The sequence below is a fragment of the Tamandua tetradactyla genome, chromosome 15 (assembly GCF_023851605.1).
Source record: "Tamandua tetradactyla isolate mTamTet1 chromosome 15, mTamTet1.pri, whole genome shotgun sequence".
Lineage (NCBI taxonomy): Eukaryota > Metazoa > Chordata > Mammalia > Pilosa > Myrmecophagidae > Tamandua > Tamandua tetradactyla.
This window is the reverse complement of record NC_135341.1, coordinates 64552647-64580624: the sequence shown is the minus strand read 5'-3', so window position 1 is coordinate 64580624 and position 27978 is coordinate 64552647. Positions and strand designations below refer to the sequence as shown.

Below are 27978 nucleotides of genomic sequence, written 5' to 3'. Positions count from 1 at the left end.
TGTTATTCAACATTGTCCTGGAAATTCTTGCCAGAGCAATTAGACAAGAAAAAAAAATGTAATGTATCCAAATAGGAAATGAAGATGTAAAACTTTCCCTGTTTGCATATAATATGATAAACACACAGAAATATGAAGAATCTACAACAAAGCTACTGGAGGTAAAAAAAAAAAAAAAAAACAGATTCAGTAAAGTGGTGGGGTACAAGATTAACACCTTGAAATCAGTAGTGTTTCTAAACATTAGAAATGAACAATCTGAAGAAGAAATCAAGAAAAAAAGAACATAACAGCAACTAAAAGAATGAAATATTTAGGAATAAATTTATCTTAACAAAGGTGTAAAAGAATATGTTTTAGTGTCCTAGGCTGCTTAAACATATACTACTGCAAAAAGATGAGTTTAACAATGGGAATTTATTAGCTCATAGTTTTGAGGTCAAGATAAAGACCAAAAAACATATGGATTAAAAATAAATAAATAATAGGGGAAACAAATGTTAAAATAAATTTAGTAGATTGAAATGCTAGTAATCAAAGAAAGGGAGAGGTATGGGGTATGGTATGTATGAATTTTTTTCTGTTTTCATTTCTTTTTCTGAATTGATGCAAATGTTCTAAGAAATGATCATGATGATGAATACACAACTGTGATGAAAAAAAGAATGTTTATATTGTATGTTGACTGGTTTTATTAATAAAAATTTTAAAAAAGAGAGAGAAAGACCAAATCAAAGTGTCACCAAGCATCAAGGTGATGCTTTCTCTCTGAAGACTGGCATTCTGGGGTTGTCTGCTGGCAAATCTTGGTCCTTAGTATGTCATATGGCAAGGCACATGGTGATATCTCCTAGTCTCTGCCTTCTCTTCTGGGTTCCATTGATGGTCAGCTTCTGGGTGCTTCCACTGTGGTTTTATCTCTTTTCTGTCTGAATTGTGTTCTGTTTGTAAAGGACTCCAGTGTTAGTCTTATGACCCATCCTGATTGAGTTTGATGAAGTAATCTCATAAAAAGTCCTGCTTACAATGGGTTCACACCCAAGGAATGGACTAAGTTTAAGAACATGTTTTTCTGGGGTACATACAACTCACAGAGTTGTATATGGAAAACTAAGAAATCAAAGAAGACCTAAATAAATGGAAGGACATTCTGTGTTCATTGATTGGAAAACTGAATGTTGTTAAGAAGTCAATTCTATCCAAAGTGATTTACAGAGTCAGTACCATCTCAATCAAAGTTCTAATTGTCTGCTTTGCAGAAATAGAAAAGCAATCATCAAATTAAATGGACCCTGAATAGACAAAACCATCTTTAAAAAAAAAAACAAGAATGAAGTTGGAGGACTCACAATTCCTGATATTAAAACTTACTAAAAACTACAGTAATCAAAAGTGTAGTTGCATGAGGACAGACATACAGACAAATGGAATCAAATTGAGAGTTCAGAAATAGACCCTCATATCTATGGCCAACTGATTTATATATATATATATATTTTTTTTAATTTATTTATTAAAAAAATAAAGAAACAAAATAAAACAACATACATAATCAGTAATTCACAATATCATCACTTAGTTGCATATTCATCATTTCTTAGAACATTTGCATTAATTCAGAAAAAGAAATAAAAAGACAATAGAAAAAGAAATAAAACGAACACAGGAAAGAAAAAATATATATTATACCTACCATACACCTTACCCCTTGCTTTCATTGATCACTAGCATTTAAACTAAATTTATTTTAGCATTTTTTCCCCCTATTATTTATTTTTATTCCATATGTTCTACTCCTTTGTTGACAAGGTAGATAAAAGGAGCATCAGACACAAGGTTTTCACAATCACACAGTCACGTTGTGACAGCTGTATCATTATTCAATCACCCTCAAGAAACATGGTTACTAGAACACAGCTCTACATTTTCAGGCACTTCCCTCCAGCCTCTCCATTACATCTTGAATAACAAGATGATATCTACTTGATGCATAAGAATAACCTCCAGGATAACCTCTGGACTCTGTTTGGAATCTCTCAGCCATTGCCACTTTGTCTCATTTCCCTCTTCCCCCTTTTGTTCGAGAAGGTTTTCTCAATCCCTTGATTGAATGAGTCTCAGCTCATTCTAGGGTTTTTCTCAATCCCTTGATGCTGAGTCTCTGTTCATTCCAAGATCTCTGTCCCACGTTGCCAGGAAGGTCCACACCCCTGGGAGTCATGTCCCATGTAGAGAGGGGTAGGGTAGTGAGACTGCTCGTTGTGTTGGCTGGAGAGAGGGGCCACATCTGAGCAACAAAAGAGGCTCTCTTGGGGGTGACTCTTATGGCCAACTGATTTTTGAGAAGGGAGCTGAGTCCACTCAATGGAGAAACAATAATATCTTCCACAAATAGTGCTGTGAAACCTGGATATCCTTTGCAAAAGAATGAAGGAGAACTCCTGCCTCACACCATATACAAAAATGACCTCAAAGTGGATCAAAGACCTGGATATAAGAACTAAAACCAGAAAAATGCTAGAGGAAAACATAGGGAGGAATCTTCAGGACTTTGTGTTAGGCAATGATTTATTACACTTTATACCAACTGCATGAGAAACAAAAGAAAAAATAGAGGTGGGACATCATCAAAATTGATAACCTTTATTACATATTTGAATGTGGTTAAAAGGGGGATAATTTAGATTGTATATATGGTACTAGAATAAAGTTTTGTTTTTGTTTTTTGTTTTGGAAGCGAAATTTATTGCAAGTACATACATACTTCTCTTTACCTAACAGTGTACGGTGGTTCGGTAAACAATAACAGATGCTTTTCCAATAATACAGTCTTGCTTTGGGGTTCATAATAATTGGGTAGGAAATGGGAGATACATTTTACTACATTTTAGAAATTTCTTTACCTCTCCTAGACTACTTTTTGACTCTATTTCTCTTTCACGTAATAATAGAGAGGGTCCAAATTGCTGATTACTGAGATTGCCTTATATAAATAGGCAAATTTTATAGTAGAGAAAGATAAGAGAAAATTGGGTTGGAAAAAGAAAAGAGTGGCAACACAAAACTGGATGAGGATTTGCATACTGGGCCTCCTATCCACAGGCCTCAGCAACGCTGCCACGGATCCGACTGATTCTTTCCCATCAAGAAATTGATCTTATGAGCCATTTCCATGTTGTAGGTTTGCATCAGGTTTCATAGCTTTCCCGCTGTTGCAGGAGGCATGGCTTCTCATAGTTCTGTCTTCACTTAATAACCTCAAAATGAGCCCATCCAAGGTAAGGATTCTGTTTAAGGTCCTATATGTACCTTCCACATTCCTTCCTGTACCATCACAATCCTGGCAGTGAACTTCAAATGTTTTGCCATGACCTTGAATTTAAGTCTTCACTCTTCCTTTCTCAACGTTGGGTCAAAGGTCCTCACCTTTGAGGTCCAAGGGGCTTGAGGCTAGCCCTCAAGCCTCTTGGACCGAGGCAGTCACCTAAAATAAAGTTTTTACAAAAAAAATCCATTGAACTGCACAACACAGTGAGCCCAAAGTTAAATCCTGGACTATAATAGTACAATTATTAAAAATGTGCTTTCATCAATTATAACAAATGTTCCACGCCAAGGCAAGTTAATAATAGGGTGTAATATGGGAACCCTAGATTTTATATATGATTGTTCTCTAATCTACAACTTTCTGACCAAAAAGTCCTTACCAGGAAAGCAAAATTAAAAAGTCTTGTGCATCAAAGGACTTCATAATGAAAATTAAAAGACAGCCTATAAAATGAGAGAAAATATTTGGAAACCACATATCGGATAAAGGTTTAATATCCAGAATAAGTAATGAAATCCTACAATTCAACAACAAAAAGACAAGCAACCCATTCAAAAATGGGCACAAGATCTGAATAGACATTTCTCCAAAGAAAATGTACAAATGACCAAAACATATATGAGAAGAGGCCCGATATTATTAGCCATTAGGTAAACGTAAGTGAAAACCACAGTGAGATACCATTTCACACCCACTAAAATGGCTATATTTTAAAAATGAAAAATTAAACATGTTGGAGAGGATGTGAAGAAACAGGAACACTCATTCAGTGTTGGTGGAACATAAAATGGTACAGCCACTGTGGAAATCAGTTTGGCAATTCCTCAGCAAGTTAAGTATAGGACACTGGAGTTCCACTTCTAGGTGTATAACCCCAAAAATGGAAAGCAGGACAGAGTGCACCAGTGGTCCAGTGGTAGAATGCTGGCCTTCCATGTAGGTCACCTGGGTTCAATTCCTGGACCGTGCACCCCACCTAAAAAAAAAAAAAATTGAAAGCAGGAACTTGAACAGATATTTGCACAGTGCTGTCCATATTGGCACTATGCACAGTAGATAAAAATTGTAAACAACTCAAGTATCCATCAACTACTGAATGGCTAAACAAATTGTGGTATACATGTACAATGGAATGTTACTCAGCTGAATAAATGAATGAAGTTCTGATACATGCTACAGTGTGGATTAACTTTAAAGACATCAAGTTGATTGAAATAAGCCAGACGCAAAAGGACAAATACTGCATGATTTATCTTATGAAATGCTTAGAATAGGAAAATTCATGGAGACAAGGAGTAGATTACAGAGTATAGGGGTAGGGGTGGGGATGGAGAGATTAATTTGTAATGGGTACTGGGTTTTTGTTTGGAGTGATAGAGAAGTTTCTAATGGTTAGTGTTTATGGTAGCATGACATTATGATTGTAATCAACACCATTGAATTATAAACTTGAAAGTGGTTAAAATGGTGACTTTTATGTTGGATGTAGGTTACCACAGTGAAAATAATTTTTAAAAACTACCCTTGCCCTCAAAGAACTCACTACTTTTAGGGGGAGACAGGTTCCAGAGTCCCTAAATATTGTAGTACTGATTCTGTTCATTGTTAGTTTTTCCTTTTATATACTCTGTAAGCTGAACAGAAGAGAGAGCTGTATGAGATCCAAGGACAGAATATAATCATTTTGGCCACAAAAATGCAAGTGGTTGTTAAGCTTTCCCACAAACACTAGGATTAATAAATCTAGTATATTCAGTTTGATCAAGAAAAAGGCTGAAATAACAATATATAGGTGAATGACAAAGTTTTGTTGTCAAACCTGTTTCAATATTTTGTGCTTTTAAAATGATAATTGCTTTTTCTTTTAATTTAATACTTTTAATGGACTGATTTTTTTTTTGTAATTGTTAGAGAAAAACTTGAATTACAAGGAATACTGAGAGTGTAATGACAAGTAAGTACCCAACCTGGAGGTGTAAACTGCTGTTATGTGAACTACAAATGTACTTGGTTTCACTTATTCATTTTCCCTTATGTGATTAATCTGTATTGTCCCCAGTGTGAATTGTCAAAAAGAGGCAGAAAAAAGCACTTTGACAAAAATATATTGCTGTGCAACTTCCAAGTATTTATCATACTGTGTTGCTTTATTAATTTTGAGTGCTAGAAAAAATGGTAAGAATATAATGTAGAATAAAGGAACAAAGTATATAAAAAAGACAAATATCTAAAAAATAGTTCTTGCTCTATTATTTGCTTGATTTGTATAATTTCAAATTGATTTTACTATTAAAGCTAACAATAAACCTTATGTAACACAAACCAAAAAAAAAATTTATTTATTTTAATCTATCTTGAACACATAAAGGAATAAATATTAGAGGCTCAGTGTATAACCGGTTCACTGTAGCCTATATTAAGTGCGCTGGTCCAGTCACATTTTCAGTGCCTTTTCTAGAAGAGATCATGCACACAAGTCACAGCATACCTGATAAAAGCACAGGTGTTGCCCAGAGGAGAGTGGTCAATAGGTATTTTAGGTCATTGCTTTTAAATTTTAAACAGTAATTCTTATTTGTTCTTAGGCCTTGTTATATATCTAACCCCACCAGTAGTGATGAGGTTTTTAAAGCATTCATTACTTTGTGTTATCTAAGTAATGTTTTCTCACCAAAGGAGATATAAAACACAGCATATAAAAAAATTGCTCACAAATCCTGTCAAGAAATAAATATATACAAATAATTGTATATAAAAATTTTAAGGCATGTTGGGTTCCTTTTCACATGTATGAACATGTACGTATGACACACAAACACACTCATGATGTTTCAGCCAAGGGCTTCACAAGCTGCGCTGTGACAAAACTAACAATACCCATTGCAAATGTAAATCCCACCTCCATCCCCCTGGCCAAAGCTCTGTGAAGATTCCCTAAAACCCTCTGTTGTTTGGCAGCAAAGACAGCCTTTTTTATGCTTTGATTTCCCATGCTTTGTTTCCACCTTCCCTAAGCAGGACCTTCGCTCAACCTGTCCCATGGGCAAGAGGAAGGGGTGCCAGAAAGAAGCATCCACTTGCTGTTTGCTAGTTTGTGTTTTTGCCTTGCTGCATCTCAGTTCAACATGGCCACAGGGATATCTTCAAAAGTTTTTGGACAACCAAAAATGAGGCACGGGTCTATTTTTTCAGACTGCATGTTTGTGCTGAGGTGCAAAGGCTCAGAGACTCCCAAGGAAATAAAAGAAACAGTGGAACTGCCAATAAATCCTAAGACAACAGCTTCTAAGGCAAGTGTCCCACTGTGAGTGGTCACCATGTAATAGGTGCTGCTAGAGTAGCATGCTGTGTTGAGGTCCTAGGGGGCCTCCTTTCATTCATCCTATCGACAAGATAAGCACTTTCACTTTTCAAGCTAGTATATAAAGCTTAGAGAGTGTGGCAGATACTGCCATGCTCCACCCATATCCTCTTATCATTTTGGTGGACCCAGCCTGACCCCCAATGGCCCATCCCTGCTTCTTTGCAAGAGTTGCCCTTAGGCTACAGGAGTGCACTTTGCCCATGAACATAACAGGACAAAAGTGCCTGATACCACTTCTCTCTGGATGTCCTTAACATATGCCTGGCAGGTGTTGGGGTATAAACACCCTAGTTCCCTCACCCCTGGACCTCAATGATTGTGAGGTGTGTGCTTACTGCATGTTTCCTGCAGGTTTAAGCCTCCTTTGCCTGCTCATGTAGCCAACTTAATAATGCACCTTTATTGGCTTCTTTCCCTCCCCTTTCTCTGGCTGGTGTCCCTGGGTGAACTTAATTTTCATCATAGGGTTGGCTTCTGTGGGGGGGCCCAGTAAAAGAAGTAGAGTAACTTGCTGCAGAAGTAGCAGATAAGAGAGCCAAGACTGGAACTGGGAAGTCTCTCTCCAGAGCCAGTTCTCAGAATTCCTCAGATGTGTCTCCTTCCCAATTTGGGAGCTTCTGGGGATCCTGAACTTTGTGCTGGCAAGGATTCTAGGAGGTGTGGGGTAGGGAGGTAGCTGTTATCTGGTGCTGTCACGAAGACCCTGCAGCTCAGCCCATAAAACACACCGCCACCTCCACAGCTACCCCAACAAAGGAGACATTCCTTGTCAGCCCTGCCACCCACTTGTCAGACCACACATACTGTGATTTTGCCTGTCAAAGTAGGTTACCTGTACTGGCCTTTTAAACCTCACTCCACTGTATATAAGAAGTGTCAAGGGTCAGGCAGCAAGTCTGGCATGTGCTGGCCTGAAGCTCGCACCTGGACAGCTTGCCTGCTGCCTGGGAGAGGAGCAATGGCTGTCTTTGTTCCCGAGAGAGACACTGTCCCGGCCTTGGTTGGCAGAAGCCAGGGCTTTGCCCTCCTTGTGGCAGATGGGCAGAAATTTTGGGCAGTCTGCAGGGCTGGCACCCAGCCCCAGAAGGACACACAAATGTCTTTGTGGTGGACGCCAGGGCTGAACCGTGCCCCAGAGAGTCTTGTTATATCCTTTAAAAAGGATGAGGCATCTTTCCTTTCAAAGGAAAACCCATGTTTCGGAACTGCTAGGGAGTAAGTAGCCAGACTACATGAAATCATTATCCTTTGTCCCTTTGGGAGTGAGTGTGAAGTTGCAAATTTCCCATGAAAAGCCTGTGATTCCTTTCTCTAAGGAATGGATTCATTCCAGAAAAGTCCACTTTGTTCTCCTGGGGACAGGGAATTAGACTCAGTATCTTGAACACAATAAACAGAAATGACATCCCTATCATCACATAACAAAAAGAACCCAATTCTATAAGACTCAGTAAAATAGGAGAGATAATGCTACTCAGAGTTTTCCACTACAGAATGGTTTAAATATTTTCCTGTTGCTTAACATAATGTCAACTTAATCATTAAAAATCAGATTTGCTCATTCTGAAATGACGATCTGTTGCTACTGTGTTTTACATTGCTAGCTCAGTTCCTTCCCACAATCTTCATTTTAGCTTCAAATCTCCTTTAGCCCTCATCCTGAACCGACAGGTTATTATCTAAAATCGGCTGTGGCAACCCTGAGCCTGAGGTGAGCAGGAGGCAGCCCCACCTCTTTCCCAGAGGTTCAGCTGGATTTACAGGAAGGAGCCTGGTCTGTGTGCAGTGGGACACAGCCTTTCACTTAAAGGAGCGAAGGCACCTGGGCAGTTCTGTGACCAGCTGTGTTCAGGATAACCTTAGCTGAAGGATACTCAGGCCTTCCTCTTAGGAAGAGGCCACCTCTCCTTTACTTTGCCCCCAGATCCCACCAACTAAGACCACTTTCCTTTCTTCTCTACCCCCACCCCAGCACCCTCCTCTCCAGCTCTTGAGGGATTCCCTTCTCCAAGCCTTGTTTCGTCTTCTCAGTTTCCCTTTCCTTTTAAAGCCCATGAGCTCTTTTCACTGAAGGCTTTTACCAATATTTGCAGGGAGACTGACCAAGAGAAAGAAAATCAACAAATACAGGGAAGAAAACTTTTTTAAACACTCATAAAAATGCTGAATGATTATCGTGAAGATTAAAGGAGGTCATACAGAAATATCCAACCTAAGGGAATAAAAGAAAGGGAGTTGCAAAGCAAAGTTCTAAGATGGGAGGACACATTAATCTGAGCTGTCCTAGTAATAATGATGTCTCTTAATGGTCAGACACTGAGCATCTAACCCAGCCCTGTCCAACAGAAATGTAACATAGACCACATGTGTAATTTTTAAGTTTTTCGTAGCCACATTTTAAAAAGCAAAAAGAAAGAGGTAAATTTAAAGAAGTCACATATCTCATTTAACCAGATATCATTTCAACATGCCATCAGTATAAAAACTTATTAATGAGATATTTTAAGTTCTTTTTTTTTTCACTAAGTAATGGAAATGGTATGAGACCACAGCCTCATGTGGCCATACTGGTCGACACAAGTCTAACATGTCTTATTATAGTTCATCCTCTCCACAAGATGGGAACTATTACTATTCCCAATTTACAAATGGGGAAACTGAGGCTAAGAAAAGTTAAATAACTTGCCAAAGTAATCAGTAGTGAATGGTAGATTTATTAGCAAACAGAATCCACTTTGAATCCTGGTTTTGCATTTCCTACTTCAGTGACCTCTAGCAGGTTGCTTAGAGTCTCCTTGCTTGAGTCTGAGTTTCCGAGAGAGAAGAAAGATAGAATAATACTATTAGAAGAGTGGTCGCAGGGATTTGAGATCATGTTGGCCATTTTGATAGGAAGGACTTGGCAGAACTTCTTACTCAGAGTAAGTGAATAGCTGGTTCCCTGAGTCCCTGAAGCTAGAATGGGAACCTCCCCGTGGTTTCAACAATCTTTTCCCTGTGCCCAGCACCCTCATGCCCTCCCTTGGCCACCCCCAGATCCATGGTGTCCAGCCTACCAGTTCCTGCCTCCCAGGGCAGCGCCTCCTTCCTCCAGTGAGACCCAGGAATCTCTCCTGCCTCCCTGCCTTCTTCTCTATGAGACCTGCTTTCTACTGGGTGACTGGTAAACTAATGGATCATTAGCTATCTATTACTGCATAAAATGACCCTAAAACTTAGTGGCTTAAAACAACACCATTTATTTTGTTCACAAATCTGCACTTTGGGCATAAATTCAACTCCCAAATGTGTAACTACTTGGTGCCAGGCACTGTGCAGTTTCTGTAGATGTGGGTATGAATCTGATTTAGAGTCCCTACTTCTCAGGCAGCCAAGAATCTGGTGACAATCCCTCCTTCCCCCGCATTAACCATTCTGCTCCTCAGGGAGGTCATGCCTAGGGAATTCCTTGTTGGCTGGTTGGGTGGAGTTTTTAAATCCAGGCAGCATCAGTGTCTGTACTTCCAGGGTCTTGAGAACCAGTGGTGAGGCAGGGGGACTATTAGGAAAATAAGGCTTCTGGTGTGATACCCATTTGGAAATGCCTTAAAGGAGGTTTCTATTGATTCCATGTTATTCCTAAAATCAGAATTATCCTAAGTTAAAAAAAAACTTCACCGTGGTTAGGCTTCTCCATAATTGTACTTTTAAATATTTCCCTATTCTAGTTTAAGTAAAAATGGTTCAGTTTTAAAAGTTCAACATCTTTCAGGGGCTTTTAGTTTAAGTCGACTGACTAAACATATGCCTTTATATCTTTTTGCTACCTTAATCTCACCGAAGTGGCAGAAGAAATGTATAAATCATATAAGCCTGCAGTAATGTTGGGAGTTGGCTGAAATTTGTCAAGAGACATAACAGTGATGAATTCTGAGGTGAGATAAATAGTAAACTCTCATGAAGCTGAAGGACTCACCCTATGTAACTCAGAGAAAATCTGTCCCCAAAAGTGAAATTTCCCAGCAGAGCTATGAAAGACTCCCAAGAATAGAGGCAGCAGAACCTGGGAAAGGTGGTCCACCTGGATAGTTAAAAGGGCAGAAAAACTAAGCTAACTCTGGAATTTGCCCCTGAGGGTGGAAACTGTGAGAACCTGGTTAACAAAACAAGTTTCTCCTCAGGAAACTCCCTGAATGAGTATTGGGTCAACTACTCCCTGGGTAGTTTCCCAGGTAACCTTCGCTGCCACGAGGAACAGGTAGCTACACATCTAGAAGACATCGGAATGGAAGGCCACCTGGTTGCAGGCACCACCTCCCTTGTCTCCCAGCTCCTGCAGCCAAGACTTGCATTGTCTGAACATGCACAGACTGGCAGGAGTACAGGGAGAGCACCTCCAGCCACCAGGATGGTGAGGTCTAGGCCACCATCTGCAAATATGGACAGACAACCAAGCATCATCAGATACTTGAGGAAAATCAACATCATGGAAGAAAGTCATCCAAATTAATAAGGAAACAGAAGAAAGCCTGAAAGTGTATGCCATAGCTTCCTCAGAGAAAGCAAAAGTTAGAAGACCAATAGCAGAGCAGGAGAGAATATTTGCAAATTATATGTATTTAAAAGAATTACCAAACGTATAGAGTTTCTACAAATCTGTAAATGAAAGACCAGCATTCCAATAGAAACACAGGCAAAGGATAAGAATAGGCAATTCAAAACAAAAACAAACAAAAAATCTCACAGAAGACTATGAATAGAAATGCTCAGTTTCATTGGTAATCAGGGAAAAGTTTATTAAAAGAGATATATTTTGCTCCTCAGATTAGTAAATTTAAAAGACTGATATAATACAGTATTGATGAAGATATGAATAAGCAGCAGTTATCATATATTGCTGATGGCCTAGGATAGTAAAGTCCTTTTGGGAAGGCAATTTGCCAATACCTATCAAATTTTTAAATGCTCATAGTCTCTGATCTAGCAATTCTACTTCATAACTCTAGTCTACAGAAATATTTGCATGTATGCACAAAGATACATGGAGAAGAAAGTTTGTGTCGGTTTTTTTTTTTTTTTGGCGTGGGCAGGCTCTGGAAATCGAACCCAGGTCTCCAGCATCGCAGGTGAGAATTCTGCCGCAGAGCCACCATTGCATTGCCCTGTGTCTGTCTTTTTTTAAAAACATTTTTTATTGTGAAATATAACATAGAAAAGTGATAAATTTCAAAGGACAGTTTAATAAGTAATTATAGAACAAATTTCAAAGTATCAAATGGGTTACAGTTCTACAATTTCAGGTATTTCCCTCTGGCTGTTCTAATACACTAGAAACTAAAAAGATATATCTCTATAATCATTCAGTAGTCACAATCCTTTGTTAAATCCTAATATCTCTGTTACAACTCCTCTCACTTGGCAGTTCTCTCAGTCTTCAGGGATATTTAGCCAATGACCATTCTAACTTCTTGATGTTGAAAAGGAATGTTAACATTATGGGGTAGGGGGATGCAACTAGCAATGTTCTGGAAGAGACTGGGTAAATCTAAGTTTCAGGGTCTATCTAGTATAGGAACAAAACAGAGGCCTTAAGCTTTTGAAAAATAAACTTAATAAATAAAACTTTTATAGAGTCTTAGATAGAGCCCTGGGTTTTCTTTAGGGTTTTCAGGAACACTGTTTTTGAGGCTTGGCATACAGTGGCAATTTGTAATATCTGTGTCAATCTTTTCAATAGTAAAAAAAAGCAAAAAGAATTGGAAACAACCCAGATGCCGCACATAACAAGCATGATTGAACACATGCAATAAATACAGTGTGCATGTACAATGTGGTCTTTTAAAAAAGTAGTTGAGCTATACATTCTTATATTAAAAGATCTCTAGATTATATTTAGTAAAAACAAATCGAAAAAGAAAACTATGTATGGTATGATCCCATTTCTCTACTCATTCAACAAATGTATGGACCAATCACTGTGTGGTTGGTATACCCCAGGAAAGGCTGAAGATTTAGCAGTGATACTAGTAGGAGAGAGAGACAATGAACAAGTCAAGGAATAAATAATATGACAGATTGTGATGCTAAGCATTATGAAAGAATAAACTGGATGATGAGAGAGAGAGTGTTTAGGGAAGTGACTTTAGGTAGGATGGGGAGGTTTCTCTGATGGAGTGACATTTTAAAGAGATACTGAAGTGAGGAGCTGGATGACTTTCCCAGGCAGGGCAGGATTTGAAATGCAAAGGCTTAGAAGAGGGAAAGGGCTTGATATGTCCAAGGAAGAGAAAGCAGCAACAGAGTGAAATGAAGTATCGTAGGAGAGAAGGCTGGAGAGGACAGGAGTTGTTGGTCCCAGAGTAGAATATTTTAAATTGATATTTTTGACATGGTACAAATAATGGTACTGCCAAATCAAAGTTGTAAGCAGGGGAATGGGTACAGGACAGGGAGTTGGGTAGGTGGGGGCAGGTTACTGACAGGCTGATAGACTAAGATATCCTTGATATGGTTGGTGACATGACCAAGTACAAGGTTAGGAGTCAAATGAAAAGGAAGTCAGAGAGCTGGAAGAGTAAATACTCAAGGAAAAAAGTGAAATGAGAAGACACTTTGTTGTTGACTGCATGGAAAGATGCTGGAGACAGAGTGAGCTGTCAAGGCCTTCCAAAGCCGTTTAGGTCTTTCAAAAAGGAAGGAGATGGAATGGTTTGGCAATAGCTCTGGAGTGCAAAGTGACATATATTCTCTTCCTGGCCCTTATGAACATGGGCTTGGGGACTTTTTTTTTAATTATAGAAAATGGTCTGGAATGATATGCCCTAAGCCAGTAATCAAGATAGTAACTTTGGGACTGGGACTAGAATTGGGAAGGGGATTGAAGTGGATGTTCTCTTTTGACTTTCGTTTTGTTAATGGTTTTTTTGTTTTGTTTTGTTTTATTTTTAAATAATGAGCATGTATTCATGATTTGTGCATTTTTAAATCAATAAAAATGGAGGATAAAGATCTCTGAGAGAGCAGAGAATGACATAACCACGAGAAGCAGAGTCCACCAGCTAGCGAACTTTGGAGATGAAGGAGGAAAATGCCTCCCGGGGAGCTTCATGAAATAGGAAGCCAGGAGAGGAAGCTAGCAGATGACACCGTGTTCACCATGTGCCTTTTCACTTGAGAGAGGAACCCTGAACTTCATCAGCCTTCTTGAACCAAGGTATCTTTCCCTGGATGCCTTTGATTGAACATTTCTATAGACGTGTTTTAACTGGGACATTTTCTTGGCCTTAGAACTGTAAACTAGCAATTTACTAAATTCCCCTTTTTAAAAGCTGTTCCCTCTCTGGTATATTGCATTTTGGCAGCTGGCAAAGTAGAACAGATTTGAATATCAGGAGTGGGGTACTGCTTCGGTTTTCCAGATACCAAAGATGTTGAAACAGCTTTTTAAATGGATAAGAGAAAGAATCTGGAAGAGTTGTGAGAAGCCTGATAGACAAGGCCTAGAATGCTTTGAAGAGACTGTTGGTAGAAACATGGACACTTAAGGTACCTCTGACCAGCCTCTAGACAGAAATGAGGCATGTGCTATTGCAGACTGGAAGGAAGGCAATCCTTGTTTTAAAATAGCAGATAATCTGGTAAAATTGGCTAGTGGCTTTGGCTGGAAGATAGATTTTAAAAGCCATGAACTTGGGTATTTAGCAGAAAAGATTTCCAAATTAAATGTGGAAAGTCTAGCCTGGTTTCTCCTCGCAGCTGATAGTGAAATGCGACAGGAAAGAGATAAGCTGAGAACTGAACTCTTGGATACAGAGAAACCAGCAATTGAAGTTATGGAAAACTCTGGCCTCCAGGAAGGCAGACCCCAGAGAATAGTGCCCCACATGAGGTCTTGGCCAAATGTGGAACCAGTCAGCCATTTCAGAGAAAGCCAGGATTGGACATGAAATTATCCAGGAAGGATTTGTGGAAACTCCTTATGTCTGATGGGCATGAGCCAAGGCTACTGCTTAGAAAGCCAATGAGAGTGCTGTAGGACCTGTATAAACAGAGCTGCTGCCAATCTGGACTGGGGGGTTCAGAGAAGGGACACATTGGAGGAAAAATAACTTCAGAGGCAGAACCATGGAGGCTGAGGTCTGAAGTCAAGAAGCCTCGGGCCAGGAGAGCGGACCCACCCAAGCCCGTGGAGAGGGTGAGTTTGCCCCAAAGACAGAGCATGGGTCCTTCGATGTCATTGCAGTGGAAGAGTCCTGCCGCCTCAGGCCCTGGAGAGGGTGAAGCACATTCCCTGGGGTTTGGGGAGAGCCTGGCTGCCACCACATGGAGGGGTTGAGCGTGTGCCCTGGAAATGGTAGAGAGCCCGGGTGCGGCCCCGATCCTTGAAGAGGATGGAGCCGAGAAAAAGGTGGTCTCCCCAATATCCCCCAAGGTTGCATTCAGAAACAGGCAGGCCTCCTTGGAAAGGGTGTTACTGCCGCTTTCAGAAGCCCCAAAGATAAATGACTTTCACTTTGAAGGCTTAGGGCCTTTACTCTGGATTTTCGAAACTGTATAGGTCTGGTGACCCCTGTGTTCCTTCCTCCCTATGGAAATGGGTATATGTATCCTGTGAATGTTCCTCCTTCGTATGTTGGCAGCAAATAACTTGTTTTGAGTTTTTATAGGTTCAAAGCCAGGGGAGAACTTTGCCTTAGAACAGACCATGCCTATAACTAATTTTGATAGAAGTTTGTATTATTTCTAACTTTGTATTTCACTTGTATTGCTACTGAAATGGTTTAAAGATTTCTGATATTGTTATGAAATTAATGTATTTTGTATATGAGGAAAACATATCTTTTTTAGGGTTCAGAGGGTGGAATGTGCTGTTTTGAAAGGATGTATGGACCCTAGAAAAGCCAAGTTTTAATCAAAATCCCATTTCATAAAGGCAGAATAATCCCTATTCAATACTGTATGTTTGAATCTGTAGCTAGATCATCTCCCTGGAGATGTAACCCAATCAAGAGTGGTTGTTAATGAGGAAGAATAAAGGAATGTCACTAATGGAGGGTGTTGAAAAGAGATGGTAATTCATATTTTAAAACTTTAACTTATGTGTGAAACTAAAGCAAAAAATATTTGATACAAAATTTATATTTTGACTAGTGCATTTCCTAATATAACATATGTGGACAGCTTAATTGAACATCATAAGTACGTGGAACCTTGAGTAGGGCATGAGATTTTGTAGGTTTGTCCAGAGTGATGCCTCAATAAATCCCAGGATTTGAACAGTGAATAAAAAAGTATTTGCAAAGTCCCCTTGGGGGAATGGTGAGAAAGGGGGAAAATTCGACTTCCCCAAATGGAGAATTCTTGGTATTCTTATAAGCGGCGGGGACAACCAGAGCGATAGGCTGAGCCTCCAATCTTGGGGTTTGTTCATATGAAACTTAACCCCACAAAGAAGAGGCTAAGCCTACTTAAAATTAGGCCTAAGAATCACCCCCCAAGAGAACCTCTTTTGTTGCTCAAATATGGCCTCTCTCTCTCAGCCAACACGACAAACAAACTCACTACCCTCCCTCTCTCTGCGTGGGACATGACTCCCAAGGGTGTGGACCTTCCTGGCAACGTGGGACAGAAATCCTAGAATGAGCTGAGACTCAGCACCAAGGGATTGAGAAAACCTTCTCGACCGAAAAGGGGAAGAGAGGAATGAGACAAAATAAAGTGTCAATGACTAACAGATTCCAGAGTCGAGGTTATCCTGGAGGTTATTCTTACGCATTAAATAGATATCACCTTTTTAGTTAAGGCGTAACAGAGAGGCTGGAAGGAACTGCCTGAAAATGTAGCGCTGTGTTCCAGTAGCCATGTTTCTTGAAGATGATTGTATAATGATAAAGCTTTCACAGTGTGACTGTGTGATTGTGAAAACCTTGTCTCTGATGCTCCTTTTATCTATCTTATGGACAGATGACTAAAACATATGGATTAAAAATAAATAAATAATAGGGAGAGCAAATGTTAAAATTTTAGTAGATTGAAATGCTAGTGATCAATGAAAGGGAGGGGTAAGGGGTATAGTATATATGATTTTTTTTTCTGGTTTCTTCTTATTTCTTTTTCTGAATTGAAACAAATGTTCTAAGAAATGAGCATGATGATGAATATATGACCATGAGATGGAAAAAACAAAGTGGTTGTTAAGGTGGATTAGGGGAGATGTGTCTCCACCCATTTGAGTGGGTCTTGATTGATTTACTGGAAAAAGAGGAAACATTTTGGAGAATGAGAGATCTCTGAGAGAGCAGAGAATGGCATAACCATGAAAAGCAGAGTCTACCAGCCAGCGACCTTTGGAAATGAAGAAGGAAAATGCTTCCCGGGGAGCTTCCTGAAACAGGAAACCAGGAGAGAAAGCTAGCAGATGACTCCATATTCACCATGTGCCCTTCCAGCTGAGAGAGAAACCCTGACTGTGTTCGCCATGTGCCTTCTCTCTTGAGGAAGAGGAATCCTGAACTTCATCAGCCTTCTTGAACCAAGGTATCTTTCCCTAGATGCCTTTGATTGGACATTTCTACAGACTTGTTTTAACTGGGACATTTTCTCGGCCTTAGAACTGTAAACTAGCAACTAATTAAATTCCCCTTTTTAAAAGCCAAAAAAAAAAAAAAAAAATGGAGGATAGAATTAATGCATACACAAAAAGTCCAAGACCACATTGCATCTCCCTCATCATTATTAACACTAATAATTCTCACAGGTAATAACAAGTCTTGGGGTACACAGATTGACATTGCTAGGATACCCCAAATCCTATAAAATCAGCAACTAGAAACTTCTTTGACAGAGGAGTTATGCTTATCTTCCTAATCATGTTAATAATACCAGATGTGAGCAGTAAGAAACCATAATGGGTCCAGAGGAGCCATTATAATTGATTGGGTAGCACAGGATTCTTTTAAAATTCTCAAATTTTAAAAGAAGCGTCATTATCAATCTATCATTCTAACACTCGCTTTGATAAGATTAAAAGGAATATCTTTCAAAGCTGATAATTAAAAAAGGAGCACTTGTGACACATCAGATGGTTCTGAGTCCAACTCTATTAAAGTACAATAACGTTGGGTGTCTGCTTCTCTCCAACCCCCTATCTGTCCTCCTTTCTGAAAGGAGAGATTTCTGTGTTGGGTCCCGATAGAACATTCCAGGAGAAAGAATAGTCTCAGCAGCAACAAATTATTAAGGAGCCATCTCTCTGGGCAGAGCCACCTCCCTGACAGGGCTTATGGTTCAGGTTGGGTTTGGTTCTTGCCTGTAGGTGGTTTGCATTCTAGTACTGTTTCTCAGGAGGGGACTTCACCACAGACTTTTAATGCAACTCTCCAGCCCCTCCCCAAATGTACTGAATCAGAGTGGGATTCAGGAATTTACAATTTTAAGACGATTCCCCAGGTGATTCTTCTGCACAATAAAGTTTGAGAAGTGACGGAGTAGGGGCTTGACTGAGGGTGGGTAAGACCATTTCAAAGGCATAGTATAAGGACGTGTGCAGTTTATGGAGCACACTCCCTCCTTGGGCAAAAGCTCGGCAAGTGCCATTCATTATATTGTTATATACCTAATAAATATAAAGATGTAAAGAAAATTGCCAGGTCAGAGTTGTTGCATTGTCATTAAAGTTGGACAAATTTAAAGAAAAATGTAAGCCAAGCTGAAATACTGTATCTCTATGTCAAGTTCTGCATTAAATTATGGATTTCCAAATATTTTAAAAAGTCATCCCTCAAATCCCTGAACCCCTCTGTGCTCTGGCATTTAACTCTTAGATCCTCGTACACTTTCCCAATGCCCAGTGTCTAGACCTGAAATGACAATGCAAGATATTCTCCAATACACACACTTAATGACATATTTTCTCTTTAAGATAAACTGGGAAAGGCAGGCACATGAGGCAGAATCAGATCCCAGCTATTACGTAGTCTTGTTTGTGGAGGAAATGAAAAAAGCAGTAAGTGTTTTATCATACTTCAGAATCTATTAACAACTGCGTAGCCATTCTGAGTTTAAATTTTCCTTTGAAATGAAAAGGCATGTAATAAAAAATAATAGATGGGGTACAAGGGTAGTTCAGTGGTAGAATTCTTGCCTGCCATGCAGAAGACCTGGGTTTGATTCATGGCCCATGCACTCCCACCCCTGCCCACCCCACCCCAAAATTCAACAAATGGTGCTGCAATAACGGGATAGTCACGTGGAAAAAGAATGAAATGTGACCCCCACCATACAGCATACAAAATAATAATAATAATAATAGGGAGAGATGTGGTGTTAGAAGAATGGTAATGGAGCTGTAAAAAAATCAAAATAAATTATATGACAGTTTTTCTTTAAGATTCATTCAAAATTCACTTTTTCAAAAAATACTAGGATCCAGGTAACTTTCTAGGCACTCAACAATAGCAATGAATAAAGCTAAACCCATATTCTGTTCTCATGGAGCTTTGATTCTAGTTGGGGAGGAGACAAATACATACATATAATGCCATGTGGTGAGAAGATGCTAAAAGAAAAATAAGGCAGGGTTAGGGGCTGGAGAGTGACTGCTATGAGGGAGGGGAGAGACTCACCGTTTTTAACGGGCCATTTGGGGGGTAGGGGGGGTGAGCCTGTCTGCTGAAGTGATGTTAAAGTGGCAACTGGAAGGAAGCAAGGAGTGGAGCAAGCAGATAGATAGATAGCAAGGAGGGGAGAGGGTGGCAGGCAGAGCAATTAGCAAGGGCAAAGGCCCTGGGGCAGGAGAGTTCTTGGTGCATTTGAAGAACAGCTTGGAAACCAGTGTGGCTGGAGTGGTGTGAGCAAGGGGAAAAGAGATGAACTTGGAAAGGCATTAGGGAATGCCAGATCCTGTAGGACCTCATAGATTTAGATTTTGATCTCATTCAGAATAAACTGGAAAACCACTAGAAAGTTTTGAGCAGAGCAGTGATATGATCTGATGTATGATTTGAAGATAATGTGCTGTAGGAAGCCATGGGTGAAAGACAAATTAGGAGACCACTGCAGGAATCCCAGTGAAGAACAAAGACAGTTTGGGCTAGGAGGGCAGCTGTGAAAGTGGTAAGAAGTTTTGGGCCCCTCTCTTGCTTCCTCTTGTTGTCAGCTAAAGAACTGCTTTGTAGATTTCTCTACCAAGAACTGGCCTGGAGCAAACCCAAGTTTACTGAGCCATCTTTCTGTTCAGGTGTGCTCTCTGTCTTGCCTCACTCTGTTCTTCACTAGCCCGTTCAAGAGCAAAGTCTCCAAGTTGTGGGAGTCACACTCATCCCCACCCCAGATTATTCCATCCTTGCTAGGGAGTTCAATATCACTCGGCCATGGTCAGGCTCATGTGTCAGCTTAGCCAGGTGGTGGTGTCCAGTTGTCTGTTCGGGTAAGAACTGGCTTATCTGTTGCTATGAGGACATTTCATGGACTTAAATCATGACCATGTTGGTGGCATCCACAGCTGATAAGGGAAGTATCTTCTGCAATGCATGAAGCTTAATCTAATCATCAGAAGGCTTTTAAGGAGGATTCAGAAGAGGCAATCACTCTTCCTGCTTCAGCCAGCCAGCCCCTCCTGCAAGTTCATTGAGGACCTTCATTGAGAAATGAAGGCCAGCTTGTGGCTTGCCCTACAGACCTTTTACTCTACATCCCCATGGTTACATGAGACATTTTTATAAACTTTATATTTGCAGATATCTCCTGCTGATTCTGTTTCTCTAGAGAACCCTAGCTAATATATACCCCCATAGAGCTTTCATTGGAAAGATTCCTTTGACTTCTCTACTCTCAATTCCTTTGAGTTTCAAGGGCAAAATTTCCTTTCTCCTGGGGAAAACACCTTTAATGGGTACATGCTTTGTAAATCTTGAAAGGGACAGAGAACTCAGCTCAGGAAGCTGATTAACCTAGAATATTATTATATTATGCTGACCTATAGGAAAACCTTTTCCTAAAATCCCAGCATTGACATTTTGCAAAAGCTATTAACTGAAACAGATACCCCTTCCAGGCATGCTTGCTTTCAGAAATAGGGTTCCTTGAGACTGATGCAAAAAAATGTTCATATGGTTGGAACTGAGGCAGAAAGAGATGTTTGGGACCACGGTGTGGTCAGGCAAGATGTGTAATTTATATCATTAGGTCGCTGTCCACCTTCTTCTATGCATTCATTCATTCATCATTCACTTACTCATATATTGATCCTTTCCTCCAATTCATTCAGCAAAAATTTATTGGATACCTATTATGTACCAGTCATAGTTCTGAGTCCTGGGGAATAGAGATTTCAAAACAAAAAAAACTAGACAATTCATAGTTTGCAGGTGCTTACGCAGTTGGAATGACACCATTCATTCTGTGTGCCTAAGATCAAAGCTGCCAGAAGAAAGGAGCTGCAATGCTCAGAACAAATGCAGGGTGTCTGTAGGGCTGAAGAACCCCCGTGGTCTCCTGGGCCTACCGTCAGTCCCACCTACTGCAGCTATTCCTTCAAATGCAGGAAAATACTTATGCACAATTCTGATCTTAATCCTTAAATTGTAGCTGCAGGAATTAAATCTAGATGGAAGGAAGAACTTTCTGACCCAGACTTTGAGCCCTGGAAAGTAGCTTATGTATCCACTGTTTCAAAATATTTCAAAAAAGCTCATTCTGTGAACATGAAGGGAAAAACTTCACGGTGCAAAAATATACATGCAGAATCATCCCAGTTTGGCAAAAAAATCATATATTTATAAATACATATGTATGTGTAGAGAAAACACTGGAAGAAATTGCAACAAAAAGTCTCTGAGTGTATGTCAGGGTGGTAGAATGGGGGAATTTTTTATTTTTAAATTCTTTTCTTTGTTTTCAAAATTTCCTACACTGAGTGTGTATTACTTTTATTACCATTACAAAGCTACTGTTTGAAAACAAATTCTTATTATTGCTATCATTTATGCAGTTCCCTTTACTCAAACCTTAAGAAAGCCTTACAGAGATATTTGGAAAGCTGCTGCTCAGTTTCAAGCCCCTTGCACATTTTAGTGCATTCAATTCGCAATAACAATCTTGAGGCTATCTTCATTTTATGGATGAGCAACTGAGCCTCAGAAAGGTAAAAAATAGAATTTCACAGTGTCAGAAAAAGAACAAAGGCTCAGGATGGCAGTATACTTAGTGATTTGGAGTAGTGCTAGATTGTATACACTGATCAATTAGGGTAAATGCAGATTCTGACTCAGTAGGCCTCTGGCGGGGCCTGAGAGTCTACATTTCTAAGAAGCTTCCTGGTGAGGCCAATGCCACTGGTGCATGGACCACAATTCAGTAGCAAGGGTCAGACCCTTGGAGTCAGGCTACCTGTGTTAGAATCTCATCTCTGAGACATATTAGCCATAAGACTTTATCCCCTTGTCTCTCCATGTCTGTTTCCTCAGCTGTAAACCAGGGATATTAGTTTCTATCTTATAGGGTGGTTATGAAGATTAAATGGGAAGGTGATACCTGTAGAGCATTTAGCACAGTGCCTGTTCCATCCTGAGTGCTCAGTAAATGTTCAACATTTTTCACAAACCCAGTGGCCCCTCCCTGTGTTATGCCATACTGACCCCTCAATATGCGCCAGCCTTACTGGAATCTATCAATGCCTCTCTTATTCCAACTGCCCCAAGCACAGTCCCAATTCACCCACATGTAGTTGTAAATATTGTCTGAAGGGCCTCTGTTTGCAAAAAGGCCCAGGAAAATACTAGGTCTTTGCTGGAGAAATTTACTTTACTCTTTTTTTAAAAAACCAAGGATATGTGGCAGAAATGTTTGCTTGGGGGCTTAGAATTAAAATTTATGTTCCTGAACCCACTGAAACAATATTCTGTGAAAATGTGAGTTTTAAAAGTTAGTGCAAAGAACCTAGAAGGAAGAAAAGAGGAAAGTTTTTTTTATTTCACAGATACTTCAAAGGGTTTCCTCTTACACAGATGGAAGGGGAGGGTGGTGACAGGAGGAAAGGGGAGGGGAGAAGTAGAGGAGACAGGCAGAGAGGCGAACTAGCTGGCTCACTGTGTTTCTCTAAGATTCAACTGTTGGAGGAATAGGATTTCCTGGAGTTAATTGTCTAAATTGCTGGGGTAAATCCCAACCAGGAAGAGGAAGTAAATTAGGATAGGGTGTGGATCGAAGAACATTCACCCCAAGTTTTGTTTTCCCCCTTTTTTGCCCCAGTGGAAGATGAGTGGGGAGGGGAAGGGGTTGCTGCCTCTTGATGGTTGCTGGAACGTGCCCACCTATGGCTTAAGCTCAGCATTTTTCTTTGTGAGGACTATCTCAAGGGCAATTGCATGGCTTAAGTACACAATCTGGTTGTGGGCTGTCAGTCTAAACAGAGCCCTGATTGAAAAGAAGCTATGACTGAGAATGAGACAAGGAAGGGCAAGGCTATTCCAAAGGCAACTGAGGTCTTTCTGCTCAAGGTTTAGTGGAGTTGCTGACCTTCCTTGCTTCATGGGTCCAACTATAACTGCCTGTCCTCATGAAAGTCCTTCTTTTCAAACTGTGGTTTGTTTTGTTCCAGTGAGTGGCATCTGGGACCCTGGAATTCTCCCCACCCAACATCATCCATCTTGAGCAATGCATTCAGGTCCCTCAACTAAATGCACAAAGGCTACAAATGGCAGGTGGCCAATAAATGAACAATGATGACAGCATCAGAAGGCACTGTATAGTTTACAGAGCACGGCCACCTGGGAACTTATTTGATCCTTCTGGCAACCTTTGAGGTATGACTTAATAGCATCATTTTATTATATATGAGAAAACAAGGATCAGAAAGATTAAGGGACTGGACCCAATCACACAGAAAGTGAAGTGTTGAATAATATTGAGGTAATCAAGCATGAAACGTGAAGTAAATAATATAATATCTAGTACGGAATAAATGTTCCCCAACCTAATATGAAGTTTAGTGGAATTTATATTCTGGTCAGGCTGAGGCTATTTTAGGCAAACGACCAAGTATTTATGCACCTCTGTGTACTTTTCCATCTGTGGCTGGTTTTACAGCTGTTTGTTCATTCACTCATTCATTCATTTATTCATTCAACAAATATTTATTGATTGACTGTGGGGTGAAACCAGAGGGAAGGTAAAGAAGACAAACTGCCCTCTGGAGCACTGAGAGGAGGCAAAAAGGAAAGGGATGTCAGGGCGGCTGCAGACACCCTGGTGGCTGTGAGGGGCTTCCTGATGGGGGTGGGGGGGCAGAAGGAACCCCAGGGGGCAGTGAGAATCCTCTTTTGCTGCTGATGCAGGAAATGTGCGTTTGCGTCCCATTTTATAAAACTTCATTTTGCAATTCAACTTCTTACATTGAATCATTCAAAAGTTCAGCACAAGGCCTCCTGCTAAGTTTTGAATTTGTACATTCTTAGGGTCTGATTCAGTTGATGAAAATTAGAGCCCATTATTTATTGTCCATCTATGGGCAGCCAGGGGGGATTGTGCTTTGGAGTCAGACAGTCCTGGCTTGAATTCTGCCTCTGCTATCTAATCAGTTGTGTGACTCTGTTCAAGTTCTTAACTTTTCTAAATCTCAGTTTTATCACCTATGAATTGGGGATAATAAAAGCACCTACCTTAAATGGCTGTTGTGAGATTAAATTAAATAATGCAAGCAAAGTGTTTAGGACATGTAAGCAAACAATACATGTCAGCTGGTTTTAATAGTACTGTATAATCTCCCAAAAGAAGAATTTTTAGGAGCTTTAGAGTGGAAATTGACTATGTGAAATTTTCATGAGACCAGTTTTTTCTTTTTATCACCATCCAGGCATGATCAAAGATAATTATAATTTTTCAATTTGGAGACCTAGTTATCTTTCCACAGATTGCCGAGATTTGGGTTCCCACCCCCTTACTTTGGGTTGATATTTTTATATACACACACCCATATACGCATATACATATATATATTGAATCTATTTCAAAGACCTTACTGGCCTTCAAATAAATATTTGGAATAATAAATATTTCCAGGGTTAGAATTATTATAGTTCCAAACTTAAACATATTTTATTTTTGATTTGTGAAGCAGAATGGAAAGGCAGGAGGAAAAATAGTGACTTGAGTAGCCAAGATCTTTTGAAGAATGCATGTAGTTTTCCCAGCTCTCTTTACTGTGTGTGGACATAAAATGTGATGGTGCTGACTGAGGGTTGTGGGCCTCAGATGCAGTTTGTCAAGTATGATTTCACACCTTGGAGAAGACAGATGCTCATCTGAGAGGTTTAATACAGAGGACTCACTAATAGCTGTACTCCTTAACCATGGCCTTTAAAGAAGGATTTATACGGTCACTGTGTTTGGGTATAATTGACAAACTCACTCCCCTGATGACAAGTCCTGGGGCGGTGTGGGGGAGTGGGGGAGTGGGGGATGGAGAGGAGAGCATTTTTAACGGAAATAATAGAACAGATCCTTCCAGAAACCACGTGGTCCAGTGATACTGTTTTTGGACCAAGTGAAGCTATTTGGAAAGCAATATTTAAACATTTTTATGAAGTGAGCCATATGTCAAATTAAACAGGACAAAACAACTAAAATTGTGAAGAAGAAACTATAAAGTGTCAGTTTATGGTGTCACTTCATATGTCTATCTCCCTCTAGGCAAAGTTTTTTATTGTTGATGTGATTTCTTTTAGTCTGTCATTTTCCTTAAAGCAGGCTCTTCTTAAATGTGTCTGACTGTTATTTTGTGTCCATATTGCATGTCTTACTCGCAAGCACCTATTTTATTCATTTGCAGAAACGCAAGAGAAAGTCTGAAAAGTAGAAAAACCAAAACCATGAGCCAACAATTGGTATTTCTGTGTCAATATTTTCCTTTTGTATAGAGCTGAGGATGGTTTCCTGTGGCATCTCTGCTGTCAGACTGGTTGGGCTTACATCCTACTGATCTCTCTCACCAGTTCTTCAACCTGGGCCAAGTTGCTCAAAGGCTCTGGGCCTCAGTTTCCCCACGTATACAACGCAGACAATACTAGTACCTATCTTTCATGACTGTATTAAGGATTAACTCAAATAATAAATGGAAAGCTCTTGTACAGTGCAGGAGATGGTAGTTACTGTTGCTGATATAATAATAATTATTATCATTTTCTCTAGCAGTCCTTAACACAGCCCTGTAAAGTTTGAGAGACTAATATTGATATTGTTTCTCACAAGAAAACTGAGGTTTGGAGAGTTTAAAGACAATACTCAAGTTCTGGCTTCAAGTCCAGTGGTGCTTTTTAAGACAAGCGAGGAATGGTTCATGTGTCTGCTTCTTAGGAGTCATCTTTTAAGGGGCAACCAGTCATTGAGCACCTCCTGATGTGATGCAATGGAAAGTACTAGCATCACCTATGACTTGACTGTTTGGCCAAACATCTTCCACTGGAATTGATTCACAACATTCTATGAAACCTCAAATTGATACGACCCAGAGAGGATAGAAAGGTCACATTAAATGGTAGCATGATGAGAAACAACCAAGCAGATCCAGAATGTGAGACCTTCTACAATACAAGCTGGCCAGGTCTTTTCAACAAGTCAATGCCACAATTCAAAGAGAGACAGGCTCTAAGGCAACTCTGCAGGTGAACCTACTGCCCTCCCTGCTACATGGGACATGGTGTAAATCACCCTGGCAATGTGGGACATGATTCCCAAGGATGAGCCTGGCCCTGGCAATGTGGGCATGAGAAAGCTTCTTGATGAAAAGGGGAAAGAGAAATGAAACAAAATAAAGTTTCAGTGGCTGAGATATTACAAATATAGTTGTGAGGTCACTTTGGAGGTTATTCCTATGCAATATATAGATATCCTTTTTCAGTCTTTGTTGTATTGGAGTAGCTAGAGGGGAATACCTGAAACTATTGAACTGTAATCCAATAGCCTTGATTCTTGAAGACAACTGAATAACTAGAGAGCTTTTAAGGCCTGTCCCTGTGATTGTGAAAACCTTGTGACTGACACTCCTTTTATCCAGTGTAAGGACAGATGAGGAAGAAAAAAAAGACAAAAAATAAATAAATAATAGGGGGAGTTAGGAAGGATGGATGTTTTGAGTATTCTTTTTACTTTTATTTTTATTTTCTTTAAAAACAATGTACAAAGCTCCTATTTGGAACAATGGAAATGTTTTGGTAATGGATGGTGGTGATTGATGGTAGGATGACATTGTGAACATAATTATTAGCACTGAAATATATATCTGAATGCGGTTAAAGGGGAAATATTATATTGTATATATGATAATAGGATAATTTTTTTTAATCTATGAAACTGCACCATACACACAGTGAACCCTATATTAAGCCATAGACTATAGTTAATAGTACAATTATAAAAATTTGCTTTCACCAAATGTAACAAATGTACCACACCAATACAAGGTGTTAATAATAGGGTGGCATATGGGAATCTTGTATTTTATGAATGATTTTTCTGTAAACACACAATCTCCCTAATAAAAGTAATAATAATAAAAAAGAGGCAGGATGGCAGGCAGGTAGGGGATTGTCTCCATTAAAAGAGACATAACAACGACAGAGTGCATGATCTTTAATGGGATACTGACTTGAACCTAAAAGAAAAGTAGTGGATTATATATGTACAGAATATTTAGACAATAGTAGGGAACTATGGCTAGTTTTGCCAGATGTCATAATGGTATGTAGTTATTTTTTTGGAGAAGCATACTGAGGAATTTAGAAGTAAATTATCTTGATTTGTGTAATTTACTATAAAGTGATTTAGCAAATTTAGACTAGACTACCTCTCCATCTAAAGAGAGAAAATTAATGCCAGGTAATGGACACAGATCCTCCACACACACACACATGAAAGCAAATATGATAAAAATATTACTAATTCTTGAATTTAGGTGGTGAGGTACGTATACGGGGATTCTTGTACATTCTTTCCACTTTTATGAATGTTTCAAAAATTTCATAATAAAACAAACAAAACAAAATCAAAAAATCAAAACCAAAAAAAAGGCCCTTTCTAGAAGTCAGAAGCTGTGTGTTTAAGTTATTCCAGACATGGCCTAGCACAGCACCAGGTCCAAATGTCCCTTCAGTAATGTTGACACACAGCACAGGTCTGCCTTCCACATCTTTTACAATTGGGAGTGTCACGTGTATTCATAAGGAAAGGACACAAAAGTCCTATATACAAAAAAGCAAAAACACCCTATGCTCCTAAGCAAAACCTCTCTAGCCATTCCTATGAAGGACCAAAG

General features: G+C 39.6%; 1 long non-coding RNA gene and 1 pseudogene across 1 annotated transcript in view; one reads left to right on the top strand and one right to left on the bottom strand.

Annotated features, from left to right (window-relative positions):
- The window catches only part of LOC143658021 (uncharacterized), a 33633-nt gene extending 7900 nt beyond the window's left edge, over nt 1-25733 (top strand). The window contains exons 2-3 of the long non-coding RNA XR_013163073.1: nt 23269-23473; nt 25498-25733. This is a non-coding gene — a long non-coding RNA (uncharacterized LOC143658021). The remainder of the gene's footprint in view (nt 1-23268; nt 23474-25497) is intronic.
- Nucleotides 3106-3369, bottom strand: LOC143658020 (small ribosomal subunit protein bS21m pseudogene; annotated as a pseudogene).
- Nucleotides 25734-27978: the final 2245 nt, after the last annotated feature.